Here is a 13,552-nt window from a genome sequence, read left to right as displayed (position 1 = left end):
GTGCTGTGTTCAGTTTTGGGCCCCTCACTACAAGAAAAACACTGAGGTGCTGGAGCGGGTTCAGAGAAGGGCAATAAAGCTGGTGAGGCATCTGGAGCACAAGTCTTATGAGAAGTGCTTGAGGGAACTGGGGTTCTGAGTGAATGTGAAAACAGTGATATTTCTAAAACATATTTATTAGCATGAAAGATCTGCCCTATTGTTGCTATATATACTCACTTTCACTAGTAGCAGATGGTAATTTTTGTTTTGTATCCAACTAATTATTCTTATGGTTAGACTAGATGATCTGAAAGGTCCCTTCCAACCTAGGCAATTCTATGATTCTAACAACAGCCATCTTTATAACCACTTCAGTGCTGGGGAGCTAATAAAGGAAAAACAGTATTTTAAATTATGCAGACAGCTCAGGTGTATTCAGTGGTGATTTTCAAGAGAAGGAATATTGGTATAATACATATTGCCCAGTCCCTAAAACTAATTTATTCCTTATGCGTTCAAGCTTAATACTGAATCACAGAATTGCCTAGGTTGGAAGGGACCTTTAAGATCATCCAGTCCAACCTTAAAAAAAAAAAAAAACAAAAAAAACCCCCCAAAAACCCCAAAACAAACAAAAAAAACCCCACCAACACTAAACCATATTCCCAAGCACCGTGTCAACTCGTCTTTTGAATATCTCCAGAGATGGTGCCTCAACCACTTCTGTGGGCAGCCCATTCCAATGCTTGATAACCTTTTCAGTGAAGAAATTTTTCCTAATATCCAACCTGAACCTCTCCTGGCGCAACTTGAGGCCATTTCCTCTTGTCCTAAAATACTAAATATACTCTCAACAGAGTGAAGCACTTTTATGTATAGAAAGCAGCAGGCAAACTACTATTAACACCTTATTGTGAAAGAGAATTGTTGCAAATTTTTCCTCATCCACCATGGAATTATCTGCTCTATTATTCATATGTGTTGTATTTCTTTTGATGCTGCTGGTATCATAGTCAGCATTTGTTTTTACAATTAGGGGAGCTGCCTGGAAAAACCTGGCAATCATGTTTTTAGGATTCTTTCCTTATTATTGCTGAAATAAAATTACTGTCTTACCCCTCATCTACTTTTTTGTTGTTTCCAAAACAGTTGCTGTAAGCTAAAAAAAAGAAATCCCAGGTCTTTTAATCAGTTTTTAATGATATACAGTCACCATGTTGAAAGGACAGGGAATGTTTCGTTTCTGTGGTGCGTTGACCTTGGCCACCAGCTAAGCCCTCACCCAGTTGCTCACTCACCCTCACAGTGGAATGGGGGAGATAACCAAAAGGGCAAATGAGAGATAAAGTTTATGGATCAAGATAAAGACACAGTGAAAGAAATAAGGAAGGAAAAAAAATACTCCCAGACCCCCATCTCAAACCCAGAACAAATGCTGCAAATGCAATCACTCGCCACCTCCCACCAGCAGACCAACAATGCACAGCCAGTCTCTGACTGGTGTCTACTTTGGAAAAAAGCGCCTCCCAGTTTTATTGCTTGAGCATGACATTGGTTGGCATGGAACACCCCTTTGGTCAGTTGGTTCAGTTGTCCTGGCTGTGACCCTTCCTAGCTTCTTACCCACCCCAGACTATTCATTGGTGGGGGCAGAATGAGAAACAGAGAATGCCTTGATGATGTATCCAGCAAAAACAATGGGGTGTTATCAACACTGTTTTGGTCACAAATCTAAAACACAGCACCATATGGCTTGCTATGAAGAATTTAACTACATCTCAACCAGACCCAGTACAGTTTCTTTAGAAAGGCAAAAAAGCACGTCAAGATGTTTATTTTATATATTTATATGTTTATTTTTGCACGTCAAGTATTTTAGGACTTCTGAGACTGGAGAATGGTTTGCCACAGGAAATGTGTGACACTGACAAGTATTTGTGTGTGGAACTGCACAGGAATAGGATATACATGTGAGTGTGGATATTTGTATAAGAAATAGTTGCTTGTCTTAGCTGGATGGCAAGTAAGTCTGAAGCCCATGACAATATGTTGGCATTCTGGTTGGCATTCAAGGATTGCCTCCTCCAAGCTAAGGAGAGGTGCGTCCCAAAAAAGAAGTCAGGCAAAATAGTCAGCAGGCCTGTGTGGATGAACAAGGAACTGCTGGACAAGCTCAGGACCAAAAAGGAGGGCTATAGAGGGTGAAAGCAGGGACGGGTAGAATGGGCAGAATATAAAGAAACTGTCCAAGTGGCCAGGAACCAGATCAGGCAAGCAAAAGCCCAGGCAGAACTAAATCTAGCCAGGGCCATCAAAAACAAGAAGAAAAACTTCTATAGATACGTCAGGGACAAAGGTAAGACTAGGGAAGTTGTGGGCCCTCTCCGGAAGCAAATGGGAGACCTGGCCACCCAGGATATGGATAAGGCTGAGCTACTGAACAACTTTTTTGCCTCAGTCTTCACTGGCAAGGGCTCTAACCACACTGCCCAAGTCAAGGTAGGCAAAAACAGGGGCTCTGCAAATGAAGAACTGCCCACAGTAGGAGAAGATCAGGTTCGAGACCTATTAAGGAACCTGAAGGTGCATAAGTCCATGGGACCTGACGAAATCCACTCACAGGTCCTGAGGGAGCTGGTGGACAAAGTTGCGAAGCCACTTTCCATCATATTTGAGAAATCATGGCAATCTGGTGAAGTTCCCGCTGACTGGAAAAAGGGGAACATAACCCCGATATTCAAAAAAGGAAAAAAGGAAGACCCAGGGAACTATAGGCCAGTCAGCCTCACCTCTGTGCCTGGCAAGATCATGGAGCAGATCCTCCTAGAATCTCTGCTAAGGCACATGGAAAATAAGGAGGTGATTGGAGACAGCCAGCATGGCTTCACCAAGGGCAAATCGTGCCTGACAAATTTGGTGGCCTTTTACAATACTGCCACAGGCTTGGTGGACAAGGGCAGAGCAACAGACATCATCTACCTGGACTTATGCAAAGCGTTTGACACTGTCCCGCACGACATCCTGGTCTCAAAATTGGGAAGTCATGGGTTCGATGAATGGACCACTCGGTGGATAAGGAACTGGCTGGATGGCCGCACTCAAAGGGTTGTGGTCAATGGTTCAATGTCCAATTGGAGGCTAGTGACGAGTGGAGTTCCTCAGGGGTCACTACTGGGACCAGTGCTGTTCAACATCTTTGTCGGAGACATGGACAGTGGGATAGAGTGCACCCTCAGCAAGTTTGCTGACGACACCAAGCTCTTTGGCGCGGTCAACACATTGGAGGGAAGGGATGCCATCCAAAGGGACCTGGACAGGCTTGAGAGGTGGGCTCGTGCAAACTGCATGAAGTTCAACCAGGCCAAGTGCAGGGTCCTGCACCTGGGACGTGGCAATCCCAGGCACAAATACAGGTTGGGTAGAGAATGGCTAGAGAGCAGCCCTGAGGAGAAGGACTTGGGGGTGTTGGTGGATGAGAAGCTCAACATGAGCCAGCAATGTGCACTGGCAGCCCAGAAAGCCAACCGCATCCTGGGCTGCATCAAGAGAAGTGTGGCCAGCAGGTGGTGGGAGGTGATTCTACCCCTCTACTCTGCGCTCGTGAGACCCCACCCGGAATACTGTGTCCAGCTTCGGAGTCCTCAACTCAGGAAGGACATGGACCTGTTGGAACAAGTCCAGCAGAGGGCCATGAAGATGATCAGAGGGCTGGAGCACCTCCCCTATGAAGACAGGCTGAGAGAGCTGAGGTTGTTCAGCCTGGAGAAGAGAAGGCTCTGGGGAGACCTCATAGCAGCCTTCCAATACCTGAAGGGAGCCTACAGGAGAGCTGGGGAAGGACTCTTTATCAGGGAATGTAGCGACAGGATGAAGGGTAACAGTTTTAAATTGAAAGAGGGGAGATCTAGATTAGATATTAGGAGGAAATTCTTTACTTTGAGGGTAGTGAAACACTGGAACAGGTTGCCCAGGGAAGTTGTGGATGCCCCATCCCTGGAAGTGTTTAAGGCCAGGCTGGATGGGGCTTTGAGTAACCTGCTCTAGTGGAGGTGTCCCTGTCCATGGCAGTGGGGTTGGAACTCAATGATCTTTAAGGTCCCTTCCAACTCTAACTATTCTATGATTCCATGATTCTATGTCTTTAAGCGGTATAGTACGAAAGCTGCAAAAAGTAACATCTCAAAATGCTTCTGTTATGAGTACTGTGGATGGAAACAAGATGGATTCTTTTCAGAAGAACAAGGCATAGCCAATTTTAAAGATCTCCACTGCAGTTAGCAGTCTGGGGACTCACAGAAACCAAGAAAGATGTTTTCCCAAAGCTCTGTAGAAGTAAGGCAGCATCCCACTTCAAGTCAGAGGGCACTTGCTAGAGGTTCATAGAGGGCACTCTACCAACCATCTTCTCTAAAACGCTTACAATTTTTGGCTGGCCAGCAAGATTTTATTTTTAAGACTCATAGAGAAATTATTGAAAAAATACATTTTCATAACAGCAGCCAATTCATCTTGAACTCCAGAGATTGTCCAGAATTGTTCCTCTTCTACAAAGTGGACTTGGATTCCTTAGCCAGTACTAGATGTCTTTTCAAAAGGTTTGGGTCTCCTTCCCCCTTTCTTGGTAGAGCACACGCAAATAGATTAAGTACTCTGCAGATTGTATTTGCTGTGCAGTATTAATGGACAGACTTGCTGAAGAAACACAGAAATATCTGAGCTCTTCAGAACCTCACTGAAGTTTGAAGGTCCTGAAAGTTTCCTAGCATATCTCAGTTTTTCCTTTCCCAGATTTTTAAAACTGCAGAGACTACTTTTTTCTTCTTTAGGGAAAAAAAATGTGATCATGTCAAAACTTCATGTTCTTACTCCATTCCGCTTTAGTTCTTTGTCTCTATGTCTGAGGCAAAACTGCTACCTTTAGATTGATCAAAACCTAATCTCTGAATTTAATTAGTTCTGTCTGAGGAAAGGCTATGTAATAAAGACACAGCTTGATGAGAAACTTTTATATTGTTCAGAAAGTTATATGTGAAACAATAACACACTCCATTTTGCTGAAAGAGTGAATGTTTCAAGTTTTTCCCCACTGCACATAACAAACTAATTTTTCAGTAGTTTTGTACAGGTGCTCGCTAGTTTATGGTAGTTTGGTGGAGTTGAGCAAATAATTCTTTCTTTTGCCAAAGTCTGTTACTTTTTCCTATCAGTATCTAAGCCAGAGATCTAGGGAAAAACGCTGCATATATGCTGGTAGCTCATTCATCCCCCTTTAAAGAGCAGTGTCCCACTGGAAAAAACTCCATGAGAGTTTTCATATCTCTAGAAAAGTTCCTTAAAAATAACCTATTCAAGGCTTTTCTTGTAGGATGAACTCTGTAGGATGAACAACAATTTACACTTCTTCTTAATTTTAATTTTTTATTATTTTTTTCTTCTAAATTTCAGTAACACATCAGATACTGCAGAGTACTAAGGAAGCTGCTTTGAAATGCTTTTCATATTCTAAATGAGGGAAGCCCATAAATATTTTAGTACTGGAGATTTTTGCAAATGCTGTTTTTTAGCATGCCTTGTAAAATCCAGCTCCTGCATATTGAACTCTCCAGGGTGACATGCAATATGTCAAAAATATTTCTGCCAGATTTTGCAGGTCTTAAAATACAGAGATTCAAAATTGTTGACAGGCTGGAGGTCTTAGTGAAGCTAAATGAAAGGAGGGAAGTGAAAACATATGTTTTCTTCCAGGTTCCACACATGCATTTTCATCTTCACAGTTACATTTTATCTAACGTTTGCTAATGACCAGTTAATGTTTGCAACATTAACTGAGGAATCCAAGATAAAGTAAGAACTCAATATAGGTTAAACTCAAATTTATCTGAGAACTTAAGCCAGTTGATAAAAGCATTCTATTGATATTGTTAAGAAATGGACCCATTTTATAACGTAAAACTGTTTAATTATTTACTAAAATCATATTAAGCAATGTAAGCTGTCTTGAAGGGGATCTGCAGTAATTGTACAGTCACAGCTCTGTGTAGCCAAACTGCTACTTGCATTGTAATGCCAATTAGCAGGATATATATAAAGCAATGAGGTTTATAAAGACATGGCCTTTGATTAGAAGTTTGCAACATTTGATTAGTTGTAGACAAAAAGGGTTTTACCTGTAAATCAAGATTTATGAAGTATGCTACTAGAAAGGCAATGTTAGTAGGAGAGAAAGTGCTTTTCATGAAGTCAGATAACATATTTGGAAGAAAAAAAAACAGCCAAGCAAGCCAAGCAAGAGATTTAAAGAAAAGTTGGTGTGTCTGAACATTTTATCCTTTTTTTTTTTTCTAACTGTAGCAGTCTCATAAAGGTTATTACATCTCCTTACAAACACTGTCGTGTTGATACCTTTGGGCCACTGTGCCGTAACACCTCTCTGACTAATATTTCTAGGAGCTGTACAATTTGCAGCTACTGAGGGACTTTCCAGTTTATAACAAGCAGGTTTGTAAATCCATTGTAACTGTCTTTTGAATCTAGTGGAGAGTAATTAAAATGGTCAGGGAGCTTAGGAAATGTTACAGTTTTTTACCCTTGTTGTACCCTGTGCTTTCTGGCAGTTTTATTACTCAAAGAAAAGTTTTTCTTACTTAAAAGCATGCAAAAATTTCTTCTGTTCATGATACCAATGCACATTAATCTGGAAGAGATCCCTCCACTGTCACCCATTCACAAAATTCACTTATATGTTTGATGTATACCATGTTCAGGACAGTGAGTTAATGCCTCTGAAATGCAAGCATAAATTTTTAACTCTAAATTTGTGACTTATGAGTATACTGTACTGCTTTAAAGACCCCTGCAAATGTATTAGAAATATTATTTTGTATTTTGATCCAGTCTTTAGACAGAAAATTTCAGTTCATAACTTAAATCCTCTCCCATCCAGGAAATCACTTTCAAAAATCTAATAAAATCATCTTATTAAAGCGGAGTAATAGAATAAATTATGTCTTAGGAAATAGAGCAGAAGTATTTCTTTTGCTGTCTTTTCAACTGATCTTGGCATGTATTTGAAATTCAGCATTGGTTTGGGGAGAAAAAAGGTGTAGAACTTATCAAACATGTTTGGTAAATATTTAAAGTATGGGTTTACAGCTTATCACTTAGATATCACAGTTAAGGAACTCAAAATATAATCACTAAAACACACTTTTTTTTAGAAGTTCATTTATGCTGTGTGCAACAATTTATATAAAAGTTTTGCTTGAAACTGTACATTTTTAATTCTTCTGAATTCTTAAGAAAAAGAAAACCATAGCTTATCAATTCTATTTTGGCTTTTTCTGTTGACATTCCTTGGGTTTTCTACTCTGGTCCCTCAATTAAGCTTCTTGGTAGTAGTACAGACTGCTGACTTTTCACTCCATGGTGAATAGTTGTACTCCTGCAATAGTTCATAGGAGTTTTCAGGTATTTATCCTTGAAAAACAACCTTTTGATATGCAGGGTTGAAAATAAATACAAATTCACAAAAATATCCCTAAAATAGTATCCTAATCATGTCATGTGTGATGAAGATTATGTAATTATAAGCAAAGGCATTATCATCCTGTCCAGTACATCCCTGTCACAGTTCTGATGTGGGTTCCTCTTAGGTCTTTCATTTCTTTCCCTTATGGGTTTTTTTCCCTGAATTGGTTCATCAACTCATTTTCTATTATTGTGATTTTCTTGGTTGCTCTACTATGAAGACCTATTTGATGTAAAAGGTGAATAGATCCTATATTTTTAAGTGTTGCATCTACACAGCATGTGTATGTGATCAATTAGTATCATGGAGGTTATTTTTCAATTAATGACCACTGGAGTGTTTACTTTAGTGTGATGGTTTTGATTTGAACTTGTTCCTTTATTCAAGAAAGCAATCTTCTGTTCTCCTTCTAGTGCTGGTAAATAGAAGAAAAAAAATTTAAACATTTTTCATAGGGACAGAATATGTCTTGAAAATAGAAAATATCTGCTAAGGATTTATTATTTTAGGTAATGGTTTTTATAGGGGAAATTTATTAATAGATAATTTTTTAACTTTTCTTGCATATTTAAACCTTTTTTTTTTGCAAGTATTTAATACTATCATGTACAATGCATAACAAACCTAAATCAAATTAATTCAGATAACACAGCAGAAACAGAATATTTTATCTTATTAAACAACATATTGTAATGGCCTGAAAGTTTTGGGGGCCATGAATGAAAATGTTGGATGATTTCCCTCAATCTTCCGATTGAATGAAACCTTCCAAAGTTTTCATCTGTGGAAATTTTAGTTTAAATTTAAATATTTCCATTTGGAAGGCATGCCTTGATGCTGAATTAGCTCAGTGATGCTCTTTCCTCAGTGTGTGGATTATTACAACTACAGCAGCAAGCTGGAGCAGAGACCAATTTTCGCTTGTAACTGAAGCAGGTGGTGCTTGGTAGAACTTCTCTGGATATGGCCCTTGGTTACAGTATGGGTTGGAAATGTCAGGATGCTGGCTCTGGCAAGCAAGGGGCTATCCACAAACCAGTGACAGGAAAAGCTGAGCCTAATGAGGTCTCTTTCACATAAGAGAGGCTCAGGATGCCACTGGATAAAAGAAACAAAATTTGGACCTGACTTTTAAAAAGCTCTTTTATCAAAAAATGCAAATCTTATAAATTCAAGCCCCTACTGTCAAAATTTCAACAAAGCTATCACTTGAGGAAAGACTGCTTGGGACTACATTGACGCAGACTGGTTTGGAGTGCATTGCAAGGTACCTTCTTCTGCAGACAGCAATACGATCCATGAACCAAAGCTCTACTGCTCTGGGATTCCTCTACACTGCCTTGTCAGTCAATTTGTAGGTATTTTAAAAAGCTTTTCCCCAGCTGCTAAAGTTTCAAGGGGCATCAGATGCTGTTTGCAATATTTGATGACCTGGGTTAACACTAAGTGAATTTTCAGAACATTTTTAGACCAAAGAATGATATTTTTGTGGATGGGATCCACATCCTTAAGAGTCAGGTCATTTCCCACAGGCCAGGGAGCAGCTGTGAGCCTGTAATAACTCTCAGTTACCACTGAATGGGCCTAAATTTGTCCCAGATGTGAAAAAAATTTTATTTTTCATTTGAAAACTTCTGATTGTGTTTTTTCATGGCCTTTTAGTATCTATTTTCATTACCAGTTACTTAATTCCCCTCTTGTTTCTGTTAATTGAAACTGCTCACAACTGTAATAAAAACATCTGTATTGTAAGACATAAATTGCAGACTGGTAACTGCAAACAACAACAAAAAATATCATAAAGTAGGAAATATTGGGGCAAGAAAATGGAACTCTCTTTGCTTTCCCACATTCATTGAAAAGGCTTAATAATATAAAACTGAAAAATTCTGTGGTATATTTCTTTTATGTTCCAACAGTACTTATCATTTTGAATGGATACTATGAAAGGTAGTTAAGCAGAGAAAAACTGTTGAGTGTGAAGTTCTAATTGTTATGTACTAAGGAAAACCAGCAAATGTAATGACTAATCCTTTGCAGACGTAATGACTATCACCTTTCTTATTACAGGGAAATTGAACCCATGACCCACAGGGTTGGAACATACATTTGCAGGGTCCAGGTCTTTTAATGAATAAAAGCTCAGTCATTTTTTTTCCTTCTAATTCTTTTTGTTTACTTTCTAAAAATATAACTTTGTGTAATACAGGATTTTCTGCTTTGCTTCAAGAGAAAAAAAAAAGAAAAAAGAGAAATATTTTAAAAGTATATTTTATAAAGGAAATAGGCAATTTCTGTCAAGGATAGTTGGCTTTGCCAAGTTTCCTTCTGGACCACTGTATTTATAGGGGGATCAGCAGTGACGTTGAGGGAATTTTATATTACCTAGAGAATAAAGAGAGAAATCATTCCCAATGTCCCATTTCCCATCATTTGGAATTTGATATGCTATACAATGTTTCAGACTGACATGAAAAATCCTGTTTCTGCAGTCAAAGCAGTGTGCACTGGACACTGAACCTTTGGAAACCTGTTTGCTTGGAGCTTCAGTAATCTGTTCCTTTATAAGGTAATGATTTACATGGTTCTTTATTGATTTATTTCTGCACTTTTCTGTTTGAAAGGCTGCTTAAAGACAACTGGTTTCAAAACCGCATGTAAGTCATCTTCCCTCTAAGAGTTCTGCTAGAGAAATTTTGTGCACCACAGGGAAAAAATCAGATGATATATTAATAAAATTATGTGCGTGTGCCTTTGGCATTTTTCAGAAGTGCTGTAAAAATTTTCGTTGCTCTTTGCACTTCTTATGCTCTGAGGAAAGATGATCATGTGTTTTAGATCAAAGCTTTAAAAAAGGTTAGAAAAATCTCATCAGACACCTGATCCCTTATCAGTTTAACCAAGAATGAGTTATATAGCAAGACATTTCCATTTCTTCAGCCATTTCAGCATATGCAGATAAGAACTTTTTTACAATAATCATATATGTCCATAATATATTACCTATTTGTACTAATAAAGTTTTGGTATATGTATATGAGGGGATTTGCACTATTATTATTGTACTAGTGGGCTTATGCTGATGTTTCATGTAGGGCTGAAGGGCTGCAGTATTGATAAATTTTCTGAATTTTCAGCATTGTTCCTGCTCTGTGAATGGTTGTTCTGGTGGCAGTTTTATTCCAGAGTATTATGTGAACTGCAGCAATTGTGCACAAAAGAATTTGGATTAAAGATTTTTTTTATTTTTTTTTTTCTGGACAAAGGCTGCATAGATAAAGGACTGGTACAAGACCAAGTTAGTTCTGGCTTTTTTCTGGATACGTATGCTATTGCAGCACTGGAATGTATGATGAACTCTTTCCACCTATGGCAGAAAGTTCATCCAAGGAGTATTTTCATTCAAAAAAGTTGAAATAAGTGTTTCCTCTGTTTCAGACAAAGCTCTGTACCTATTCACTAAGGCCATGGACAAAGACAGGCCATGGGGCTTCCTCCCTCATTGGGTGCACCCTAATCTTCCTTTCCTGCAAGCACTCAGATGATGCAAACTGGTTTCTGCTTAACTTCAAATGATGAACTTTTTATCACTGAGTTCTGTCCCTTAGTCTCCATCATGACAGAATAGATGGAAATAGTAGCTCAGCTGTTTCATACAAAAGCAAAAATTAATTTGTTCATGTTATTTAAAGCCTTATTACATTTCAGGTATCTCTGATTACCAAAATGTCTGAACTTATATTTTTTTCTCTTGGTGAAAGCTAAGTTGTATTCCCAGTAAGGAAATGATTTTACAGATATGCTTTCTGTTTTAGAATTCTTTTCCCCTTCATGCCTGACACAGAATTTCTATAAAAAGTGCCTAAAAATAGAGAAAATTTTCTTCAATATTTGACTGCAAATTTATTTTGCTGACCTTTAATGTATACTTTTTCTCTCAAGTTAAACCAGTTAGAAATACTTTAATTCTTTATCTATGCACAATCTGGAAGCCACAAACTCATGTCATCTGTCTTTGGAACGATGATTATCAGGATTTGAGACTGTATCTTGCATACATTCACCAAGCACTTACTTTTAGTTCTTAAAGCCAGGCTCATCGAAAAACCTTTTCTGATGTTGTTATCTTTCCTAACACATGTTCTATTGTTGTCAGTGAAGTGCAATTCTCTAAAGAAAAGTATTTTTTTAATAGGGAGGGAAAATATTATGCACATGGTTTTATAGTAAAATAGCTAGGCAGTGAACTGCACTGTTCCAGAACTTTATACTGGTGCTATAAAATTAAATGCCTTACATGCAGGTTAGTGCTTTTTTTATGTTTTCAATATGTTCAGAGCAATCTTTCCTTTCCCTTATATCTTGGGAAGTCCAACCAAGTTGTCTCTTTGATTTGTTTCTGCTGCAGAATGTCATAAAAATACTTCCACCTTCAGCCTGTCCTGTGTCTGTCATTCCAGAACAGGTGGAGCTGTTTGCTCTTGGATGACTTCCAAGACATTAGCTTGATTTCTGCAGATAGATGCTTGTTTCTCACAGTCATCTTAATTCGCCAAGGGAAACCTTAAAACCGTGGAAAAATCTAAACCAATAAGCTCTTTGGTTGGTTTTGTCAGGTCAATTCCTAGCCATTATCAAGCAAAGAATGTGTCTCAAATCTGATTTTATTTTGCTGATGTGTGTCATGCGCAGCATTGGTCACAACCCTGCATACGGTTGGGATTTTCGTATCTCCATGCTTTGGGCAGAGGGTGTAGGAAGGGTTGTTTTGGACACCCTGCAACACTACTGTGTTACTGAGCCCATGACTCCCCTTTTGGTTTTCCTTTAACCAACACCCCTGGGAAGAATTTATGGCCATCTCTCCTGTTGCTTCAGGCATGGACCTTCCTCTTCATTCTTCATTGGCTCCTGTGGCTTATGAAATCAAGAGGTAGCTCTACTTGATTTTTGAATGATTTGGCTAATCGAGGGTTTATATCATCCTTCTGAAGTGTCTGTCACTGGAGATAGATTGGAGACACAGTCTGTCACTAGCTCAGTAAGAGATATCAGTCATTTCTCAAAGTCCTTTTCTTTGCACATTGTAATTATGTTATGTACATTTTTCTTGGCATAGATGATAACTCTGCAGATAAAAAGCAGGTGTCAAAATGAAGATCTCAGTTTATCTGAAAACAGAAATAGAGCCAAACATGTTTTCTACTCTTATTTGATAGCCAAGTCTGTAGCTTCATAATTAAGCTGAGTATCCTGCTATCTTCATGGGTGTATTTTTATGAAAAAAAACCCAAACCAGTATACTTTTATCACTTTTCTCAGTTTGGTTTGACTTGTTTCATAGAAAGCAGTTCCATAGCTTGTGGGAAGTAGGACAGAATATTTTTGTCTTCATATTCTTTTTCTACCAGATCCTTATTATTGCTTGAATATGTTCAATGACTGGAATGTCTATGTCCATTTTTCATCTCTATTGATTTGCATGTCATTAAACCAATTACTATTTTATCCTTATGCGGTAATAAAGATTCCATCTATTACACTTCTTTGCATGCTACTTTTCAAGCTTTACTATAATTTACTAGTAATGCTTCAATACCTTTCTGGTTTGTTTTGCCAAAATTTGAGCTTTTGCTGTGGTGTATAATGCATTTCGGCGTATAATGCATTTCAGTGTATAACGCAATCAGTATAGTCAAACATCTGTCTTCAGAATATTTATGATTCTATTATTCAATTATCACAAAGTCAGCATGCATTGGAATTACATTCTCAAAGGCATATTTGTCTTTAAAAAGGCTAATTTTTCTATGTCATGAAGGGACAATCTAGTTTCCTTGTACATATTATACACGTATCAAAGGTTAATATCTATTTTTTAAATTCCAGTCCAAAAGATTTGGAGAGGTGGGAGAAAAGCTCATCAAGACTCCTGTTTTCTATCATGTACCTCTAGTGAAATCTGCACCCACGCTACTCAGGTGTATTGGTTGTTTGGCTGGGGTTCTTTTTGCCTTTATTTCCTCCTATTCTGTTAGGTAT

The sequence above is a fragment of the Numenius arquata genome, chromosome 1, assembly GCF_964106895.1.
Source record: "Numenius arquata chromosome 1, bNumArq3.hap1.1, whole genome shotgun sequence".
Lineage (NCBI taxonomy): Eukaryota > Metazoa > Chordata > Aves > Charadriiformes > Scolopacidae > Numenius > Numenius arquata.
Note: the sequence above shows the minus strand (reverse complement) of the source record.